Below are 20960 nucleotides of genomic sequence, written 5' to 3' on the forward strand. Positions count from 1 at the left end.
TTATTTTTAATTAAATTAAAAACAAGCAAAATCCAAACTGTTTTTTTTTTTAATCCATTAGAACGTGGCATGGTGCAAGCAATATTTCAGGAGATTGGCACCTGTCTGATGCTGGCACAATATGTCTTTCTTTTACACAAATGCAGAATTATATCTGGTTTTATAGCTTAATAATCCCCTGCTCTTGCTGAGATATTCCGGCACCTTGATATATGTGATGTCATCCCGTCACATTCCCTCACCTCTTCCAGCCAGCCAATGAAACCAGGGGAGGGAAGTATACAATGTGATGCTGTCATGACATGAGCAAGTGTGCCTAAATTTTGCAGGGAAGAACTCGACTCAGGGGTGCTGTTTTTGGCAGCAGCCCCTTGTTCAGCATAATATGTAATTCCTCCATCCATCTGGTAGCCTTGACCAGGATTCAGGAGCAAGCAGATCAAAAGACTATGAAAGCAGTTTAGCTGTATAAATCCACAGAGATTGGATCTTTTGGAAGCAATTAACACCCCAAAGCAATCGGGGCCTTTGTCGAGGGCACCCATCCCTGCAAAAACCCCAATCCACTTGTCAGTATCTTAAACTAAAATCAACCCCCCCCCCCCCCCCAAACTGAGAGCCCTTGGCAACTGACAACCTGAAACAAGGGTTTTCAAATCATGACGGATTTCTTTTTCAGAACGCACACAAGAAAACAGAAATGCAAAGCATTTCAAGATTTAAAATATTCATTTCTTTCATCACACGAAAAGAGAGAGAGGATGCAGGGCAAGTATGCTCTTTTGCACAAAGAAAGTCCTCTGATTAACAGAGGGACAACCCCTGATTCGGTAACAGAGGCCTCATGTCCAACAGGACTCTTGGAAAACCCGGGGACCTCCTTCCAACTGTTAATTTGTCATCATAATTTAAGGAATAAATATACTTCTAGATTAAATACGTGGGGAGAGGAAAATCCAAGGGTCTCATAGCACCTTTGTGGGACAGCTTGCAGCCCCATCTTTACTCCAGCAGAGTGGTTGACCTTTGGTTTCTTCCCAGCCCCCTTAACCTCTTCGTAGCACAAAGTACATGAGCACTTTTTTATTTCAATGGGAGAATGGTCTTGCTCAGCTATATAGGGCCACGCCACCCCAGTCGCGGGACATTTATGCACAGCTTCTGTTCATGTGCTGTACAGACACTAAACCTGGATAGAGCTGACCCTTGCAGAATGGTGAGAACTCCTTGGTCAGGACTATATCGTTTTTCACAGACCTTAAGGCTTACATCAACAGACAGGGACCGGGGGGTGGGGGGCGGCGGCACGGGACAGAGCCTGCACTGTGTGTAGATAGTTGTAAATGGATGAAAACCAGAGTGCCCATCCATCCCCTTTCAAAACTATCTTCTGAACTAACCCCTAGATTTGTTGCTGCCAAATGCAAAACGTGTATATGGAATGGCCAGATGTATGACCTGCAGACCAGTGGCCACCAAATTTTTATATGAGAGAAAGAAGAGGCCCCTTCCGCACATGCAGAATAATTCACTTTCAATCCACTTCCAATGCGTTTTGCAGCTGGATTTTACTGGGCGGAATAGCAAAATCCACTTGCAAACCATTGTGAAAGTGGATTGAAAGTGCATTATTCTGCATGTGCGGAAGGGACCAGAGAGAGTGTGTGTATAAAATTTGTTTGGCTTTGTGAGCAGCCTACCTGCCCTGCTCCCCGTTACTCTCTCCTGGGGAGGGCTAGTGTACCTTTAAGAGTCTCATAGAGGGCAGGATTTCGTCTTTTTGCATCTTTTTGTGGCTTTTCTCATCTTCGCAGCAGTGTGCATCCGCTGGAAGAATCTGCTGTTCTCTGCAGCTCTGAAAGCCACAAGAGCTCCTTCAAGATCTGGACCGGTCAAGCCTGTTTCTCGTGTCCCAAGCTAGCGACTGTGCTTACCTATTGAACACTTCTAAAGCAGGGACGTGCTCTGGGGATGCAAATACTCCCACCCTAGTAGTGAAGCGATCCAAACCTCTTGCCTTCCTCTTTCTACCTGCGGCTGAGCAGATTTGAACTTGCGGCAAGGTGTTAAAGGAGAAATGCTCCAGACTGAATGCTCTGCAGGCTACATTCGATGGAAAATGATTCCAAAACATACCCTGAGAAAACCCTGTTTCAATCTCGCATTGCCCACCAGTCAGCTAACCTCCCCAGACAGGCTAACTGCAGATATTTATTGGCATCTCCCCAAATGTCTTGTTCATTCTTTTTAAATGTCACATTTGAATGAACTCAGGATAAAGGCTTTGGCTACAACCATGCAGAGAACAACCAGAGATTCTGGCTATGATATTTGTGGTTTTGGCCACAAAGTCACGGACCTCTGGTATCTCAGCCGAGTTTGCTTCAGGAGTTAAGGTGGGAGGGATGTTTGGCACATGTCTTGTCTGGACAGAAAGACCAACAGCCTCTATGTCTGCATTTTCCCCAAAGAAATAAATTATTTAGACGAGAGACGTTTTCAAAGGGCGGTAGTGGTGGTGGAGGACAAAGGTGGAGCAGACATTCAACCCCCCAACTTAGATTTCCAGTAGGTTGTTCTGCTCCGGACTGGTGGTATCTTTCTCCTCTCCTGGCAGGCCATCCTTCAGGCCAGTTGTGGGGGAACCAGCCACGGCAGCAGCCTCCTCTCGCTCCCCTTCCCCGTCGGGGGGCTTGCCCACCCCCATCTCGCTGTGGGTTTTCTGGTGCTTGCTGAGATGAGTCGCAAGCAATTCAAGCGCTTGTTGCATAGCAGGCAGGTGAATTTCTTCTCCCGGGTAAGCCAGTGCTTGGACGTGGCGTTCCAGCTCATCCGAGCGGGTGGGCTCACTTGCCGCAGAAAGAGAGCCAGTTGCAGACGCAGGGGAGCTCCCCGGTGTGCCACATGAGATGAGCTTTGAGATCGCGAGGCCTTGCCGTAGACCTTCCACTTAGCCAGGAATGTGGCAGCTGTGGATGGGCTTTTTCCGTGGGCTGGCTGCCGAGGCCTCGAGTAGCTCCAGCTCTTGGCAGGTGGGGCGGTCGCCAAGTAGACCACCTGCTGTGCTCCCCGAATGAGCCCCCCTCTTCCCAGACTTCAGTCCGATCCAGCCTTCCATCAGGGGAGTTGTTGGCCACCGGCAGGCAGCAGCCATTTCTTGGGGCAGGCCATGGGGGCCGGAAGGGAGAAGGTGGGACGAGGGAAGTGATGCCCATGGCAGAGTAAGGGGCAGGGTTCAAAGTGGTGAATTCTGAGGTGTAACTGGCCGGCTGAGGGCTCATGGAAGCCTGGTTAGGCACAGACTGCAAAGAGCCCTGGATCCCATCTGACTGGGGCTGAGAGCTCAACCAATTGCTGTTGGAGTGCATGTCCCACCAGGAAGCAGTGGGGTTGCTGGAACTGGTGGAGATGCCTGGGTGGATACCGGCTTTGTACCAGGAGCTGTAAGGATGCGCCATATCCAAAGAGGTGTAGACACTGGGGAGACAGTCAGGAGATGGGTGGCCCTTGGACACCAACAGAGAAGATGGATCTTGGGATGAGGGAGAGGCTGGAAAGGAGTGGGAGAAGGGGCTGTAGTCATTGTTGTAAGTGGTGGAAGCCTGCGGGCTGGCCGAGGGGGACATCAGTCCATTCCCGTTAGGGAAAGTGGCCGTGTAGGAATCTCCCATCCCTTCAGCCCCCCAGACTTTTGGAGCAAAAGGCTCCAGTCCCAAAAGATAAGGTTTCTTCCCCAAACTGTCCTCTGCTTTTCCTGGAGGAGGTGAATCCTGCGATGCACTAGTTCTTCCAAATTTGTTGCAGGTGTCTGTCAGCATGGCAAGGGGGCTGGAGCCATAGCTGGCTTCTTCCTAGTCAGAAAAGAAAAACAAAGGAAGTTAGAAAGCAAAGTGCTGGCAAAGGGCAACTGGATGGACAGTTTGGGATTACTGGAAATAAGTGAAGAGCAGAGGCGTAGCTCCAAGGGGGAAGGTGTGTGTGTGCGTGCAATGCACCAGGCGTGCACCCCTGTGGGGTGTGTGGTGATGGCCTTCTGGGGATGTGGTGGGGGCGTTCCAGGGTGTTCGAGAGGGAGCAGAGGCGGGATGGAGCCGAGAGGGCCTTTTCCAGTGTGAAAACAGCACAGAAGAAGAAAATCCAAATTTCTGCTCTAAAGGGAAACCCAGTGAGGCCCTGTGAACAACAAGCAGCCATAAGCTGCTAATGGCTCCGCGTGAGCTTTTTTGCACACGGCCCTTCCAGACACTGGCCAAATGGAATTCACAGTGCCAGCAAAGACCGCTTTGTCCTAAATCACACCTACAAGAATGCAGGAATCCCAATGATAAAGAAAACTCCTTTTTTCCTGTCCTGGGAGATTCCCTCCCTGGCACCAAATGTCTGAGATAGCCCAGAGAAGTGTCGGCAGTTAGTTTCTTTTGTTTAGATAAAGTTTAGGCCATAAAGCCACATTTAGATAAGGAAATAGAAACATCCCCGGAACAGGATGTCAATAGTGTGAATTATGTTAATACAAGTCAACAATGTATCTAAATCTCTGGATGTTTTGGGAACATTGGCCCTTTCTGCATGGGGCCAAAAACAGCTGACCCAGGGGCCGAGGAAAAACACACCCGGTCCCTACAGAGCTGTTCGCACATGCTGGCGCTGCTGCAACGCAGCTTGCTTACCGTCATGTGGCCCCGAGAGCAGCGTGAAGGCGCTGCTTTCCACCTCCCCTTCCCGAGGGAGGTTTTTGGAAAGTGCTGCCTTCCCACCACGCTGAAGGCACCACTTTCCCGTCCCCCCACTCACCTCGTCCTCCAGCGTCGGTCTGGAGGGCTGCTGAGTTTCCCGCATGCACGCTGCCCTCCTGACCCCCCCCTGGAGGGAGTCCGAGGCAGCATGGGCGGGTCCCTGCAGCCCTCCAGGACCGACGCTGGAGGGCGAGGTGAGTGGGGAAAGAGACACAGGCGGCTCCAAGAGGAGCCACCGGCTTCATGTGGAGCCACCTGCCTGGCTGGCTTCTACAGGGGGGGGCAGCTCGCATGCTCCCCATCGCGAGCGACGGCACTTCCCTCCACTGGCATAATTTCTGCCGGAGGTGGAAGGCTCGCTGTCGCTGGGAAAAGGGCCATTGAAACCTTCTCCTGACATATTGATGACTTGATTGTTTTTACTTATGTTGTAACTCTTTTCCATGTATCGGCTATTCCCTTTTGATGTATGCTGTCTTTACCCTTTATAAACCCCTGGTTTGGATCAGTTGATTGCGACTCTCCTAATGCTAGCAGAACCCTTGTTGGTCTGAATAAAATTATTTCTTTAATTTTATTCTTTGTCGGTTTGGCTTATTAGCTTCTTGGTCTGTACGCTATCTCAGGGCCTACACCAGCGCACAGGGTGCTTTCTCCCCTTGCTACGCCTCTGGTGAGGGGAGATGTTAGGGATGCAGTCATGAAGCCACTCACACATAATGAGAACAATAATGTCCCTTTTTCATAAACAAAATAAGGGAAACTCCTACCCAGCAAGGAATCGTGGAGAACTGACTATTTTTGCTGAGAACACTGAAAGCTGTATATTAAGGTGTTTTTTTAAATGCAAATATGTCTTCCCCAAACCCAACCCAATGCACTTTCACAATTTGTTTTGCAAGTGGATTTTGCTATTCCGCACAGTAAAATCCAGCTGCAAAGTGGACTGAAAGTGGATTGAAAGTCCGTTATCCTGCAAGTGTGGAAGGGGCCTGAGTTGTACCCAATGTGCGATATGAACAAGTTGGTCATCTGAGCCCTCCTTTTTCCTCCGGTGTTTCCCCTTTCAGTTAGGATGATGGGGTGTTGTGTGGTTTCCGGGCTGTATGGCCGTGTTCTAGTAGCATTTTCTCCTGATGTTTTGCCTGCATCTGTGGCTGGCATCTTCAGAGGATCTGATGGTAGTAAAGCAAGTGGAGCATATATACCTGTGGAATGTCCAGGGTGGGAGAAACAACCATTTGCCTGTTAACAAGTGTAAAAGAGGTGCAGCAGTTGGGGCAAGCTTGATTTGCATGTGTTGGGTGGGATCCTCCCATTTTGCATGTGAGTAACCATGAAGATAGCATAATCAGTTAGTGAGGGCATCTGGCCTTTTGATCCCTTTGATCCCATCTGGCCTTTTGATCCCTTTGATTGATTGCTGCCTAGAGACATCTTTTGTATTTGTTATATTTTGACAGTCTTTTAGCCAGTGAGCTACCAATTAAGCTGCCAAAGATGGATACCACAAATTTTAAAAAAATTTCACGTGAAAGGGCCAAATATTTATAAATGGGTAAAGCAACCAGCTGTAAAAGATACACAAGCATTCAGTTAAACCATAGGTGTCAAACTCGCGGCCCTCCAGATGTTATGGACTACAGTTCCCATCATCCCCTGCCAGCCTGATGCTGGCAGGGGATGATGGGAACTGTAGTCCATAACATCTGGAGGGCTGTGAGTTTGACACCTGTAAGTTAAACTGTTGGCAATATGGAATTAAAGAGGACATATCTTCCCATAGCCTTCTATTACCTTTTATATTTTCCCCACCTTCCCTACCAGGAGTTCCAGATGGCCTGCATTATTCTCCCTTCTTCCATTTTATCTTCTCCAGCACCCTGTGTGGTAGGTTAGACTTAGAGATAAATCTTAAGGTCGTCTGATGAACTTCATGGCTGAGTGGGACTTAAATCTGGGTCTCACCTAAGCTGATGATCTGACTACTTTGGCTCAGTCAGACAGAACAGGAAAGAAACCATGATTTAATTAAACAAACAATAGCTATTGTAATTAGTGGTTAGTGAATGGTTAGTGAATGCAAAAGGTACTTTGCCATCTATTAGTTAGGATCCAACAAACCAAGGCTCTGATCCAGAACCCCTAGGCTAGCAGGATCGACCCTGGTTATTAATTGGAAGGGAGACCACCAAAGAAGTCCAGGGTTGCTCCACAGAGACAGGCAATGACCAGGGGTGGAGTGAGGGGGAACTGCACCTGGGGCACACGAGCTCCTGCGCTCTTCTGCCCCCTCCCTGGAATGCTCCCGGAACACCCTCGCCATGCCCCCTCCAGAGTAACACTCAAGTTGACTGTGACTGGGCAGCATTTTCCACCATTATCAAACTAGGATCAGAAACTGTGGCTGGAAGTTGGTTTAAGTATTTTTTGTGTTGCGTGAACTGAGCCATTCTCTCTCTCTCTCTCTCTCTCTCTCTCTCTCTCTCTCTCTCTCTCTCTCTCTCTCTCTCTCTCTCTTATCCCGGTTTCTCCCTTTGCATGGGTACCCATTTCTGTGAAGGAGTCAAGTTAAGACTGGGAGGAAATACTCCAATTTATTTTGCACGAGCCCAGATTTTTTTTTGTTTTTACAACATAGATGCAGCACACGTGCTCGAACATTCCCAGGGTGCTGCATTCTGATTGGCTCTTCCTCCCCTCCCAAAGGCTTCTGATTGACAGACCCACAGCAACCACAAGAAAACCAAGCAGGACACCCCCCTTTTTTCCTCTAGCTTTGGAAAGGAGCCAGTGCAGTGAGCAACGTGGCAAGCACGTTGTGCTATACAAAGTAAAAACTTTTGACCAGTACTGGGCAGAGCACTATGTCCCAGCCACATTTAAAGGTGTGCAGGAAACCACAGCACGAGACACTCTTTCTCACATACACCATATACCAAATAACATTTGATTGGTCTTTGGTGCTGTCATGGGATGAGAGCGCTTCCCCACCCCTCCCCTCCCAGGATCCAGAGGCATTCTGGAGGAAAATGGTGCCTGGAGACATCCATTCTCCGGGCGCCCCCCCACTATGTCTGAGGTGGGGTCCTGTAGCCCGCATTCAATTCAGAGCTGGCAGCTGGGAGGAGGGAGGGGCTTGGAGGGAGCCAGCAGTTGGGAGGGGGGAGGCTTGGGGTCCTTTGGCTTCCTTGGCCCCACCCATGTCGATGATGACATGGGCGGGGCTGAGGGTGCCAGAAGATGAGAACCTTGCCATCTTCCTGGTCATGTGGGGGGCCGATTTTGCACCCCCATGTGACCAGATCAGTGGCACCCGGGGACAGAGGGTATCCCCTGTCCCTAGGCAAATACGCCACTGCCAGGATCCCATTGGGAATGTGAGCCAGGAGATACAGGACTGGGCTGGCTGCAGCTCAACTAGTGAGTGGCACTTGGTAAGAGCGAGCTGGAACAGGGTGAGCCTGACATAAGGTGGGGAGATCAGGTGGTGGTGTGGGAAAAATAAATCGGGTTTGCTCCCGTGGCCTTTGCACGGAAGCGATTCAATGCAGGATTTTGGAAAAAAAGGTCAACATTTTAGCGGTTTTTGAAAAACCCAGAATGAGGGAAATATTGTGGGACAAACCCGCTTTAGGATTGGGAACCGTGTGAACTTCTTGGCCAAACTGGGATATTTCTCTTGCTCAACCTGGGATATTTGGACCATGCGGAAACGGCCTCACTCTTTCTCCTCTCAAACTCCTCTCAAACACTGCCCAGAACCCTTTGGGGGTGGGCGGTATAGAAGTCGAAGAAATAAATAAATACATAAATAAATACATAAATAAACAAATAAACAAACAAATAAATAAAGTTGGCAAAACAGAATTTTCAATGCTTTCTAAAAGTTTCGAAGATCCATCAAGGATTGAACCTTGCAAATATCTTCAGAAAGCGGGATTAAGACTATGATGATCAAATCTGGTCCTTGTGGCCAACACCAGTTTAACTTCTTTAGCAAGTATCCTAAGCAATGCTCTACCAGAAAGTCTTTCATACAAGGAGGTACATATGACGGACGGCATTATCAGAGATGTTAGTTCAGCTACGCTGCTGCTGACCTCTGGAACCATTTCCCACCCACCTACCCACTTCCTTACTATTTCAAGTTAAACTCTTCCCTTAATACCTCTGTCTCCTGAACTAAACTAGTCTCCACATTTTTTAACACTTGTTGACAACCTATTGTTCTCTCCTGTGCAGCTACTCAGGCATTATGTCGCACATGAGGGGTCAAAATTCCTCTGGTGAGTTTTGTACACACACTTAACTGTAAAACGTAAGCGTCCTCATCTGGTGAATCAGGACCAAAGCCTTTAATGACCAGTGGCCATTGTTAATTTTTGTCTTCATGACCAACTCCTGCCCCTGTTTCACCTGCTATGTGGTAAATCACGTGCTGTGAGATATCAATTTTTTTTGTACGTTGCCTAGGTATTTTGTATCTCAGCAGAGAAAGATAGGCCATTTATGTTTACTGGAAAAATTCATGCGCTATCCTGAGGAAAAAGGTCCCCATTTCTGAACCTGAAATGCGAAAAAACTTGAAATTCAAGTAGCTTTACATTTTGCTCTGGTAGGTTCACAAACCTCTGCTTGTGGCATCACAGCCAGAGGTGAAATGTGAACCTTTGCTCTGAAAGCAAGGGAAATTACCATTATGCTGGCTTATGTTAATATGACAATGATTCAGTTCAGACACAACATGAAGCTTTGGTGTAAACTATGATCTGTTGTGCACTTATGACATCCCCCATGCTTTAGAAGCTGTCCACTTGCTTTCATTTCCTGCACAGCATTTTTCTTCTGTTGTGCACTATCATTTCTCCCTGCCATTTTTCTTTATTCTGCCATGGGGCAAGATGAGAATTTGCCATTTCCTGCCCTGGGTTTGTGCTCTTACCCATGATGGGCAGCATGGGTGAGTTCCTCTTTTCTTAGAAAATTAGCATGGAAAGGTCACTTGCAGGTCCTAGCGGGTGGGATTCCTGCGGTTTTCTGTACACACATGCGCTCTCTTCAATCACCCCCCCATTCTGATGTCTTCTTAATGCTTCAATCCATCTGGTTTAAATGTCATCTCGCCTCCATTTTGGACTGTTGACCTTTGATGTTTCTCCTAAGGCTGATTTCTTACTTTCTGAATATTAAAATATTAAATATCATTCTTTTGTTCTGCATTTGTACTATTGATAGATTGACAGGATCACAGACTGATAGGGTGATAGACTGACAGACAGACTGACAGACAGATAGAACCATACTTCGCCTATGATTGAAACCCAGGTAGTGGCACTGAGAAAACATGCTATAGAAAATGTTGCTGGCATACAACCACTATACATGATCTGTGAATGAAGCTCTATCTACTGTGACCATCTGCTTTGCATGGTGTGTGCTCCTGTTTGTCTGCGCGGTGGCAGTGGTGCGGGGAGGGCATATGGTTCCAATCATAACTTGGATTTTCCATACACAGGAACGCAGAGGCATATCTAGGCAAACTGGAGCCCGGGGACAAAACCTGAGTTTGGCGCCCCCCATGGGCAGCCACCCTCCCCCACCACAACCAAACAATGATTTTTTGCACCAGCTCCCAAAACACCTCCCACTCCCAGCAAAACATTCATGGCTCTCTCCCCACCAATTCTTTTTCCTAATTTTGTCCTCACACCAACCCTATGAGGTAGGTTGTTAGCCTGAGAAACAGTTCCAAGCCAGTGCAAGTGGGTATTAGCATATGGTCTATACCAAATCACCCCTAGCAAAACATTTACCAAACAAATGTCAGCATCGTCTCTGCAAGGCGCTTCCAGTTGGGTCCACCTTTAAACAGCATAACTTCCAGTGGTGTTTAAGCCGGGGAGCCCAGATTCTTCTTTTAAGTCCGCTTTAAAGGGAGAATGCGGGTTACAGTTACAAATAACATTGAAAGTGATGTTAATTTTGGAATTGGATTCTCCCCCACCCTGAAACAGCATCACTTTCAATGTTTAAACTGGGGACCTCAGATTCTCCCTTTATGTCCATGCCAGAGGGGGTGGATTTAAAAGGAGAATCTGGGAAAATTGGAGGGTGCCTGCTGTCAGGGTGCAATTGTTAAGCTAGCAGCACCAAACTTTCAGGGTATCTTTACCATCTTCTATTAGCTCCCATTGGGAACAATGGGGGATGGGGCACCCCTTTTGGACCCCTGAACCAAACCTCACCTAACTTGGGTGGTATCATCAGGAGGGTCTCCTGAAAAATCCCTGAAATTTCAGTGTTGTTAGCCTAAAAACTGCGCCCCCTGCAGGCCGAATCCTGAAAACACACTAAAAAATACAAAACACACACAAATGAACCTGAAATTTTGTGCCCCCCCCTAGGGGGCACCCAGGGACATAGGGTACCCCATGTCCCCTAGGCAAATACACCACTGCAGGAACGTCCAGCTGATGTGGGGGGGGGGTGTCTCAGAAAGCAGGAAAGGCCACTGGTGGTGGCCAGCCCGTTCTTAGACTCGCACAAGTTCTATGGATAGTTGCTCAGGCAGTTGAAGAAAATCACCCCAACACATGTCTAGAGTAAGGACTGAGGCTCCTTCCGCACATGCAGAATAATGCACTTTCAATCCACTTTCAATGCACTTTGCAGCTGGATTTTATTGTGCGGAATAGCAAAATCTACTTGCAAACAATTGTGAAAGTGGATTGAAAATGCATTATTCTGAATGTGCAGAAGGGGCCTGACTGTTGACTTATCACAGCTTCTAACCCAGATATAAAGTAAATAAGCATTTGTGGTTTTATAGTTTAGAAAAATAGAAAGGTGGAAATCATGGATAGCAGGGAGAGAGAGAACATAGTCCTTCTGAAAACAATAGCAATCATGAGCTGCCCAAAGTGCGGCCACAGGTTTGTGACGGATGAAGCAGGGTAATGTCTTTGGCATTACACAGCAAATCTATTGAGTCGACTGCTACAGAATGAGGGTCACGGGCGCAAGAGTGCGTTTTGAAAGGTTGAGATAAAACCATGTAAACAGCGATTACAGCTAGAAATGATAACTCTGCATTCAGAGCTAGTCTACTGATAATTACCATACGGTGGAGATAAAGTATAAGGCATGGCCCTGAGCCTGTTTGGTTTGGCGCCAGATGATTTCAGCACCTGCCAAACAGGTACGATCTGAACTTAGCGTGCACACAAACGCTGCAGATTCAAAAAGTGTGGCGGCTATTAATGTCGCTGAGGCCTACTTAGACAAATACCAAACGGTGAGATTTAAGGAAAAAACCAAACTCACAACATTTATTGAAGACTAATTTATTTGGTTTGGGACTGATTTCATTGTTAATTTAAACATTTGCTGATGGAGCAGCAGAGCAGAGAAAATTGGGGAAAAGAACTTTATGGAGCGATGAATACATGTGTGAAAAGCAATCGCACTATACAGTGGAACCTCGGTAATCGTCGCCTTCAGTTTTCGCCAGTTTCAGTTTTTGCTGGTCTCCCCTGGCCGTTTTTTTGGCCTCGGTTTTTGCTGGGCACCTCTGTTTTCGGCTACGCCATTTGCATAAATTTACACTTTTTGCATAAATTTGCTATGCTATTTGCATAGCGCATGCACAAACGGCGTAGCTTCGGTTTTCCCTGGTTTCGGTTTTCGCCAAGCATTGCCGAACAGATTACCGGCGAAAACCGAGTTTCCACTGTATTGCACTTTGGGGAGGAATACGGTGAAGCAACCTGTTGAACATCCAGGGATGTGTCAATGAACAGATGAAGGCCCTTGCCCAAACTTTTAAAACATTTTGAGGCAGGGCAAAAAAATGTTTCCTCCATGGAGTTTGGCATTGTTTTTACCGTCAGACTTTTTAAAATGGTCACAAAATGTTTTGAATGAATCCCCTTTTAAAACAATTCTCTGTTCAACCACTGTGTGATCTATTTACTACGTTTCCCAAACTTTGCTGCTTCCCTGAATTTTCTCCTCAGCCATTTTCTGAGCTCACTCCGTTCCCCCTCGCCTTTTATTTGCAGCATTTGGCTGTTTGTTCTTTTATTTTGGGGGGACAAACCTTTGAAGCATCAAGTTTGACTTCACCTGGAATATTGTGTACAGTTCTGGGCACCGCAGTTCAGGAGGGATATTGACCTGCTGGAGCGGGTCCAGAGGAGGGCAACCAAAATGGTAAAGGGTCTGGAGTCCATGCCCTACGAAGAGAGGCTTAGGGAGCTGGGGATGTTTAGTCTGGAGAAACGTAGGTTAAGGAGTGACATGATAACCACGTTTAAATATTTGAAGGGATACCATGTCGAAGAGGGAGCAAGCTTGTTTTCTGCTGCCTCAGAGACTAGGACACGGAGTAATGGATTCAAGGTGCAGGAAAAGAGATTCCACCTAAACATTAGGAAGAACTTCCTGAATGTCAGGGCTGTTCCACAGTGGGATTCACTGCCTCCGAGAGTGGTGGAGTCTCCTTCTTTGGAGGTTTTTAAACAAAGGCTGGATCAGCATATGTTGGGAGTGCTGTGATTGTGTGTTCCTGCATTGCAGGGAGTTGGACTTGATGGCCCTTGTGGTCTCTTCCAACTCTATGATTCTATGATTCTAAGTATGCAAGGCGTATAGAATGAAGCATTAGCATTGATTCAACACAGAACGAAAAAAAGAGGGAAACTCACATAATGGTGGTCAGGAATTGTTTCGAGGGGGAAATGCAGACATACATCATTGTAAAGAGGGGATTGAAAATGCTTTAAAAACATTTTAGAGGATTTGCGAAGAAAGGGTGGAACTGAAAAACTAGCTCCCTGTTTGCAACTGGTAAGCAGGTTGTGAGCCGAACCCATGGGTGTTCAAGCATCCCTGGCCTTGGAAACAGACGGGTAGGCTAGAGGACTTTAGGGTTTTGTGTCCATAGAACAGAGGTTAATTATAGAAATATCTTGAAACTATGCTGTTTAAAAAACATTTAAAACATGATGTTTAAATAAATAATGTATGTGGGGGAGCTTTGATTTGCCTTGTGCTTTCGGGACCTTTTTCATCCAGTTGTCATAACAGGCAATGCAAAGGCTAAAATCCTGGTCTTAAAATGATACAAAGACAGGGCGCACAAGCCGATAAGAAATCTCTCCATTTCACAGGCCGAGGCCATGAAAAGAGTATCAGATGAATGAGCACTTGGCACATTTTAACCCTGGGCAGCTGTGTTTACTGTTTGGATGGTTTCTCCTGGGTGGCTTATGCAGCTGCAGGTATGTATCTCTGCCTTCTCTTTTATTCGCAAAAGTTTGAGGCCACTGGTCTTAACCAAGGACTTCTTTATCAGATTGAAAGGATTCCAACTTTTTATTTCCCAAAGGGAAGTGATTTTGCATATAGCAACATAGCTGAGGTGTTTTCCTACAAAATGTGGTGTAAAGTATGTTGCTCCAAGTTCTGTGTCTTCTGTGCATTCACAGTTGGGGCCATTGCATTGGGCATGTGCCAAGAGAATGTTGTATCCCCAACGAAACAGGAGTGGCATCAGAATCAGAAGGTGGAATGCAGCAGTTTGGTCCAGGACGGGCATGGTAATTGTCAAGGAGTTTTAGAGGTATCCCATTCACCCTTTTCTGATTGTTTTACATATGCTGGGAGCTCACATGTAAAGGGACAGTGTCAGGATATGTTTTCCCTTTCCATCAAAGGAATGCCCTCAGGTGGGGGCATTCACACCTACACCGGAGAAGGGGCCTCCCTCCCATATGTTAATGGATCTTTCTCTTCCTTTCATTCCCGATCCGGTGCAGACTCCAAAGGGGGCAGCGGCAGGTGGCTGGTATATTGCTTCTCTGGCCTTGGGATGATCACCTCCCCAACAGCTCTTCCTTTCTGCTGTGTCTTTCTCACATTTATGGGGGGATTTATGGTTACTGTGTGGGGATAAAGACAGGGGCAATTGCAAATGTGGTCAGAACTGGCTTTTGTACATGCTGTTGTTTCCAATAAAGACTTCTGAATTCAGAGTCTCTTATTGACTCCAGTCACAGAACCTGACATTAAGCCAGTTCTCCTTCAAACCCCGCAGCTGACTCCATACTGATGTCAGTGGGTGGAGCAACGGGCGGGACAACCAGACAGTTGGTCGTCGACAGATGGCAAAACCTCACCTAACATTTATGTGTGTGTGTTACAGTGATGCCTGCTATGGCCAGGAATGGCAGGGAACACTGCAGAGGCTATACAGAGGGGAAAGAAAAAGCCATTGTAAGCAACTGTGCCTACAGCATCTCTGCATACAGGTCATATCTTACATACTGATAGGGGTAGCGATACAGTTTCTGAGGGCTGGCAACCCCTGGGATCTTTTGAGGGATGAGACCAGGGCAGTTTTTAACACAAAGTTTTGAGGGATTGCTGGAGCTCTGCGATGATGCACAGTGTCATGTCCAGGGGGGACATCAAGACATTTCTGATGCAAAGCTCTCCTCTCCCCATTCCAGAAGGCAAGACAGGCTGGCCAACTACTGTGAATGTTAGTCTCTGGGTTCAACTGATTCAAAGATGTGTTAGCTGATATGGACAATATATACCTCACTACGGTAAACATTCCCTTCTCACTAGACACAGTGTGTAACAGACTTCTCTCTGTGATACACCTCTGAAGATGCCAGCCACAGATGCAGGCGAAACGTTAGGAACAAGATCTCCCAGACCACGGCCACACAGCTTGGAAAACCCACAACAACCAGTTGAATCCAGCCGTGAAAGCCTTTGACAATACAGTGGCACAGGATCTTTCTTTCATATTCATGCTTATTTGTGGATCTTCTGAGGAACTTCAGTTCCTGTCTACTTCAATCGGTCTGTCATGTTCACGTCCTGCTTCATTAGCGATTTCCCTCATCGTCCCACTATATGTTCCTTTCCTTTGTTTAAAATGTACTGTTCCATCAGTTAGTTTGGTAGCAAAATTGACACGGACAAGCAGTCTTTACGTGCTATTATATTGTGAAGACGCTGGCTTGATTAGACCTTTGCCCAAACATCTCAGCTGTCATCTCACATTCTGTGCGTGTCCTTGCATTTCCCTTGACTTCCCCATGCTGTCAACTATTTATTCTTCTGTAGTCCTTCAGAAATGCAGACATGTGCGGACCTGGTTTTCCTAGTATGCCCTCTCCCCCCGCCCCTCCTTTTTTTGTAAAAACCAAACTGTTTAGGAAATGTTTTTAATTAACACCATGACTCACAAGGACTTCAATTCCTGGGGCTGGTTGAGTGGAATCTTCCCACACTGACATTCAGTGAGTCTTCAGTCACATTTCATTCATTCCTTTTCCTCCCTCCGCTCCCCATCCTGAGGCTGAGGGGAATGTGAGCAAAGCAAAATCCAGCACATTATATAGTTCCCCCTCCCTCTCCTGGTGCCTATGCACAGCCCTCAACTGCTGTTGCTCATCTTCAGAACCTTTCAGCGCCACATGGACAGCCACATGACTTCTCCCCCATTTTTAAACTGATGCATGACATGGGGAGAGAAGATGGATTACAGGAAAACTCCTTGTCAGGAAACACAATGTCCCCGTGGATCTGGACACATAGAAACAATAGAACCTGTGTATTATCGAAGGCTTTCACAGCCGGATTCAACTAATTGTTGTGGGTTTTCCAGGCTGTGTGGCCGTGGTCTGGTAGAACTTGTTCCTAACGTTTCGCCTGCATCTGTGGCTGGCAACTTCAGAGGTGTATCACAGAGAGAAGTCTGTTACACACTGTGTCCAGTGAGAAGGGAATGTTAAGGGTGGTTTATATTGTCCATGTCCCAGGGTGGGGAACCAGTCAGTGACTGTTTGGGTGGAACTTGGGTGCATAGCAAGTTCCACCCAAACGCTCACGGATTGGTTCCCCGCCCTGGGACATGGACAATATATACCCCACTTAACATTCCCTTCTCACTGGACACAGTGTACAACAGACTTCTCTCTGTGATACACCTCTGAAGTTGCCAGCCACAGATGCGAGTGAAATGTTAGGAACAAAATCTACCAGACCACAGCCACACAGGCCAGAAAACCCACAACAACCAGTAGAACCTGTGTTTCTCGAATTTCAGTACTACAAAAATAACAGTATTATAAAAATATACATACTAGTTTTATTTTGCCACTGCTGCAGATTTCCAAGTCACACAAGACAATTTTATATTTCCCTGCTGCTTACAGATACCAAGCCTGATATAACACACAGTGTTGCCAGGTTTTGTGTAGCAGCGCTTGAAGTACGTCGCAGAATAGCATGTGCTATAAACCAGGCTTAATGAATACTAAAGTTGTTTTACTAGAGCAGAGGTGGCGAACCACAACCGCACGGGTGCCAGAGAATTTAGCACTCAGGAACCCTTTCCTGTGGGCACGCAGCACAGAGTTCATCGTAATGAATTGAAAATCACCTTCACACACACAGACACACAGACACACAGACACACACACACACACACACACACACAGAGAGAGAGAGGCTGGCCTGGGCATGATCCTTTACCTGGGAGTAAGGTCTGTTGTTGGCAATGGGGCTTGCTTCTGAGTAAACCTTCCTAAGGTCGTGATTCACCCATTCGAAGCATTGCATGGTTGTTTCACCAAGCTTACTCCTGAGTAACGCACGCCTCTGAGCCAACCATTTTTTCTAAACTAAAACCTCAGGCCCCTTCCGCACATGCAGAATTAATGCTCTTTCAATCCACTTTAAATGCACTTTGCAGCTGGATTTTACTGTGCGGAATAGCAAAATGCAGTTGCAAACTATTGTGAAAGTGAATTGAAAGTGCATTTAACATTTTGCACATGTGCTTGGAAGGGGCCCCATCAATTCCAGGTTAAATTGCTTTATGTTGGCACTTTGCAATAAATAGAGTGGGTTTTGGGTTTGCAGTTTGGGCACTTTCGGTTTCGAAAAGGTTAGCCATCACTGTACTAGAGGTATGCAGCTGACCTAATGTGATAGTCTTTTATCGGTCAATTTTATTGTTCCCTTCTGCTTTGTTTCCTTTTAATATGTGCACTCTTATCCCATCCCCTTTATGTTCCCATACCTTTTTGGTGTGTTTGCTATTTTCTTTTGCTAGTAGATTCTTTCAGATATATACTGAGATAGTTAATATATTTTATCCTTTTAATTGTGAATATCTTATCTAACTTATGCTGGTTTGTGCTATCGATGATTGTAGAAAAGGTTGAGTGATTGATTAAGACACAGGAAGCAAAAAACCCCCACGATTTTGCTACATACTTCAAAGGTCGTAAGAAGAGCCCTGCTGGAGCAGACCAGGGGTCCATTAATTCAGTGTCCTATCTCAGTGGCCAGCCAGTTATAGCACAAGGCTATCGAAAAGGAGTAGAGATTGAGGACTTCCTCAGGCTGTGGTACTCAGAGGCCTTCTGCTATAATAACTGTGGCCATGAGGGACTGGAGCTACTCCATGAATTCATCTAACCTCCTTTTAAAGCCATCTATGTTTGTGCCCATTGCAACATCCCCCAGAAGTTAATTCCAGAAGTCTCCCCTCTTGATGTAGAGATCCATATTTTCTCACACCCTGGGAATATTTTAAATGCCCAGCATATTCCAAGACACTGCTAAAAGGGGCATGATGGGAGTGTTAATATACATTAGTAATGATTCCAGAATTCAGAGGTCATATTTAGTCCAGAAAAAAAGCAAGGTTGCCCTGCTTGCAATCCCCAGGAGCAAAATGGCAACAGAGGCTTCAGAAATCAGCGTCAGTGAATGTCTAGAAAATCCCCAAATCTATGAGAAAAACCATAGAGACTTGGGTAGCTCTTTGAGCACTGCAAAATGTCATGATGCCACTTCCATTTCTGAAAATGCAAATGACATCATGGCCCCACCTATTCTAATCCCCCCACCCCCATTTTTCTCACACTACTCAATGAAACAAGGGTATGGATCTCTGGGTGGGAGGTTGGCTGAATGAAAGTGGATGAATTTAGAAATTCATAAGAGGTCAACTCTTGATAGTCTAGTTTGCCATTCAGGGAGAGGTCACAAAAATTTAAATCACCTAGGCCAGGGGTGTCCAATTGGCCATGCCAGCAGGGGCTGATGGGAATTGTAGTCCATGAACATGTAGTCCATGAACAGTTGGACACCTCTGACCTAAGCAAGCAAAAACCTCAGGTCAGTTCTTGTTTCTCTGATTGAGGACTCAATATGCTCTGCTCATTTGTTCTCCCGCCGTAATTAGCAATTATAAATTATTCCCAAAGTGACACATCTATGAGAATTTATTTTATTTGCATAATTCATTCCAATTTTGCAACTGGGCCTTCTTTGGGGAAAAAAGGGAAGGGGGGCAGGGGCAGGTATTTGCAGTGCCAAACACAATATCTTATGCCTAGGCAAGAATATAGATTGCTTCTGATCCATAGCTGATCTTTGCAGATGAAAACTTTAGAGAGTTGAAATGAATGGGTTGTCACAGAGTGATTCAGCCTGAGTCAAGCACAGATACAGAAGCCTAGGGGAAAAATTGGGACCATTTGAGAGGTTGTATTTGGAAATATACATGTAGCCTATTACTCCATGTGCATTTATTTCCCCAACAGGGTAATTAAGGGATTCCTGTGAAGCTGTTTCAGGTTGACAAAATGCAGGGGCGGGGAGGCTTACGTGCCCCATCCCACACACACTACAGTCCCAATCCAAACCAGACCCCCCATGCATCTGAGAGTTAAGTTTCGGCATGGAACTCCCAGTGTATTTCTAGATCAACAGAACATGGGTTTGGTACAGAGTAGACCTGTAAACAGCCTGGTTTGTAGCGAGGCCCTCAATGTTGGTGTTTCTCCAAAATGCTCGGTAAACCCAAACATGTTGGCCTTAATCCAGCTAACATTAAACATTCTCAAGCTCTTCTGTACTTGCTGGCACTTAAATTAGTTACTACTAAGAATCAAGGGTTGTTGAACTTTAGCTGGATCAGGGCCCTTTGGCTAGTTCCTCATCAGGAATGGGAAGGCTACATGCCCACAGTTTGACTATCACGATTTTCCAGGTTTGGCATACCACTCAGCTGCACCACAATGCTGTACTTACATGTATTAAACCTGACTGAGAGGTTTTCTTGAGGCATATACAATGTGAAGCTAACATCCTACCACTGTTAGGTTAATTGCTCATATTTGTCTCCACTGTGTGTCTTTTTCGGAATAAATGTTATTCTTCGTTTTTTTAAAAAGCAAACTCTCATGCCTGCCAGTTTCCCTCAGTTCTCGATCAAGGCTCAAATTGGTTTATGCCCAGATTCCATCTGCCTCCTTGTAAATCCTGTTGGGAATTCTCGAGCTGTGGGATAGCCAGGAAATTGTGTGGCAGGGAGGGTGGTGCCTACCCTCCAAGAAATACACCATGAAACTGTAGATGATTTAAACCAAGAATACTGAGACCCTGTGTTGAATATTATATAAAAGCTGGAGGCCAGTGAAGAATTGAAGGAAGGAGGGAACTATTGGTAAATTCCGCTAACCTTCTGCATCCAGAAGTTTATTAGCACTCATAAATTTGAACTAATTAACTCTCCTTTCCTATCTCTTTTCCCATTAATGTCCACTTCAGCCTTCCTGCAATTTGGTTGGAAAAGGGCAAGAAAAAAAATCAAAGAAATAATTGACTCCCATTTTTTCTGTTCCTTCTAGATAATATTCAGTTCTTATCAGGCTGGAGCATTTTTCTCTCTCTTTCTGAGGGGGCATTCTTTTGATTAATTTACAAAGTTCTTTGCATTCCTGGGGAATCCCTCAGGTATGTAGAAATCCCTTCCTTGTCTGTGAATAGCTTGGTCTTGCCTCTTTGGGAATCATGAAAGTGTATTGGGTAGTGTGTTGGACAAACAGCTGGTTCAAATCCCCACTAGGCCATGAAGATCATTAGATGACTACAGGATGAGTCACACTTACAGTCAGCCTGACCTACCTCAAAGGGTTGTTGAGAGGACACAGTGGAGAAGGGAGGACCATGCATGCTGCCCTAAACTCCTTGAAGGAAGAACGAAAAAAAGTCCTAGCTGGACAGATGACAGAGACTGGCACTTTCCTGTTCGGAGTGAAGAAAATCTTTGTACCCTCTTGTAGGGATGAGCCGCTGACCCAGCAGAACCGTAGGCAGAGTGCTTGGCATGCCGGCCCAACTACG

The 20960-nt window shown here is 46.2% G+C and overlaps 1 protein-coding gene and 1 pseudogene across 2 annotated transcripts in view; both read right to left on the bottom strand.

Annotated features, from left to right (window-relative positions):
* The window catches only part of LOC125428495 (transcription factor Sp7-like), a 100360-nt gene that overhangs the window by 10605 nt on the left and 68795 nt on the right, over nucleotides 1–20960 (bottom strand). The window lies entirely within an intron of this gene.
* LOC125428496 lies at nucleotides 7–12186 on the bottom strand (annotated as a pseudogene).

Source organism: Sphaerodactylus townsendi, linkage group LG03 (assembly GCF_021028975.2).
Source record: "Sphaerodactylus townsendi isolate TG3544 linkage group LG03, MPM_Stown_v2.3, whole genome shotgun sequence".
NCBI classification, from domain to species: Eukaryota; Metazoa; Chordata; class Lepidosauria; order Squamata; family Sphaerodactylidae; genus Sphaerodactylus; species Sphaerodactylus townsendi.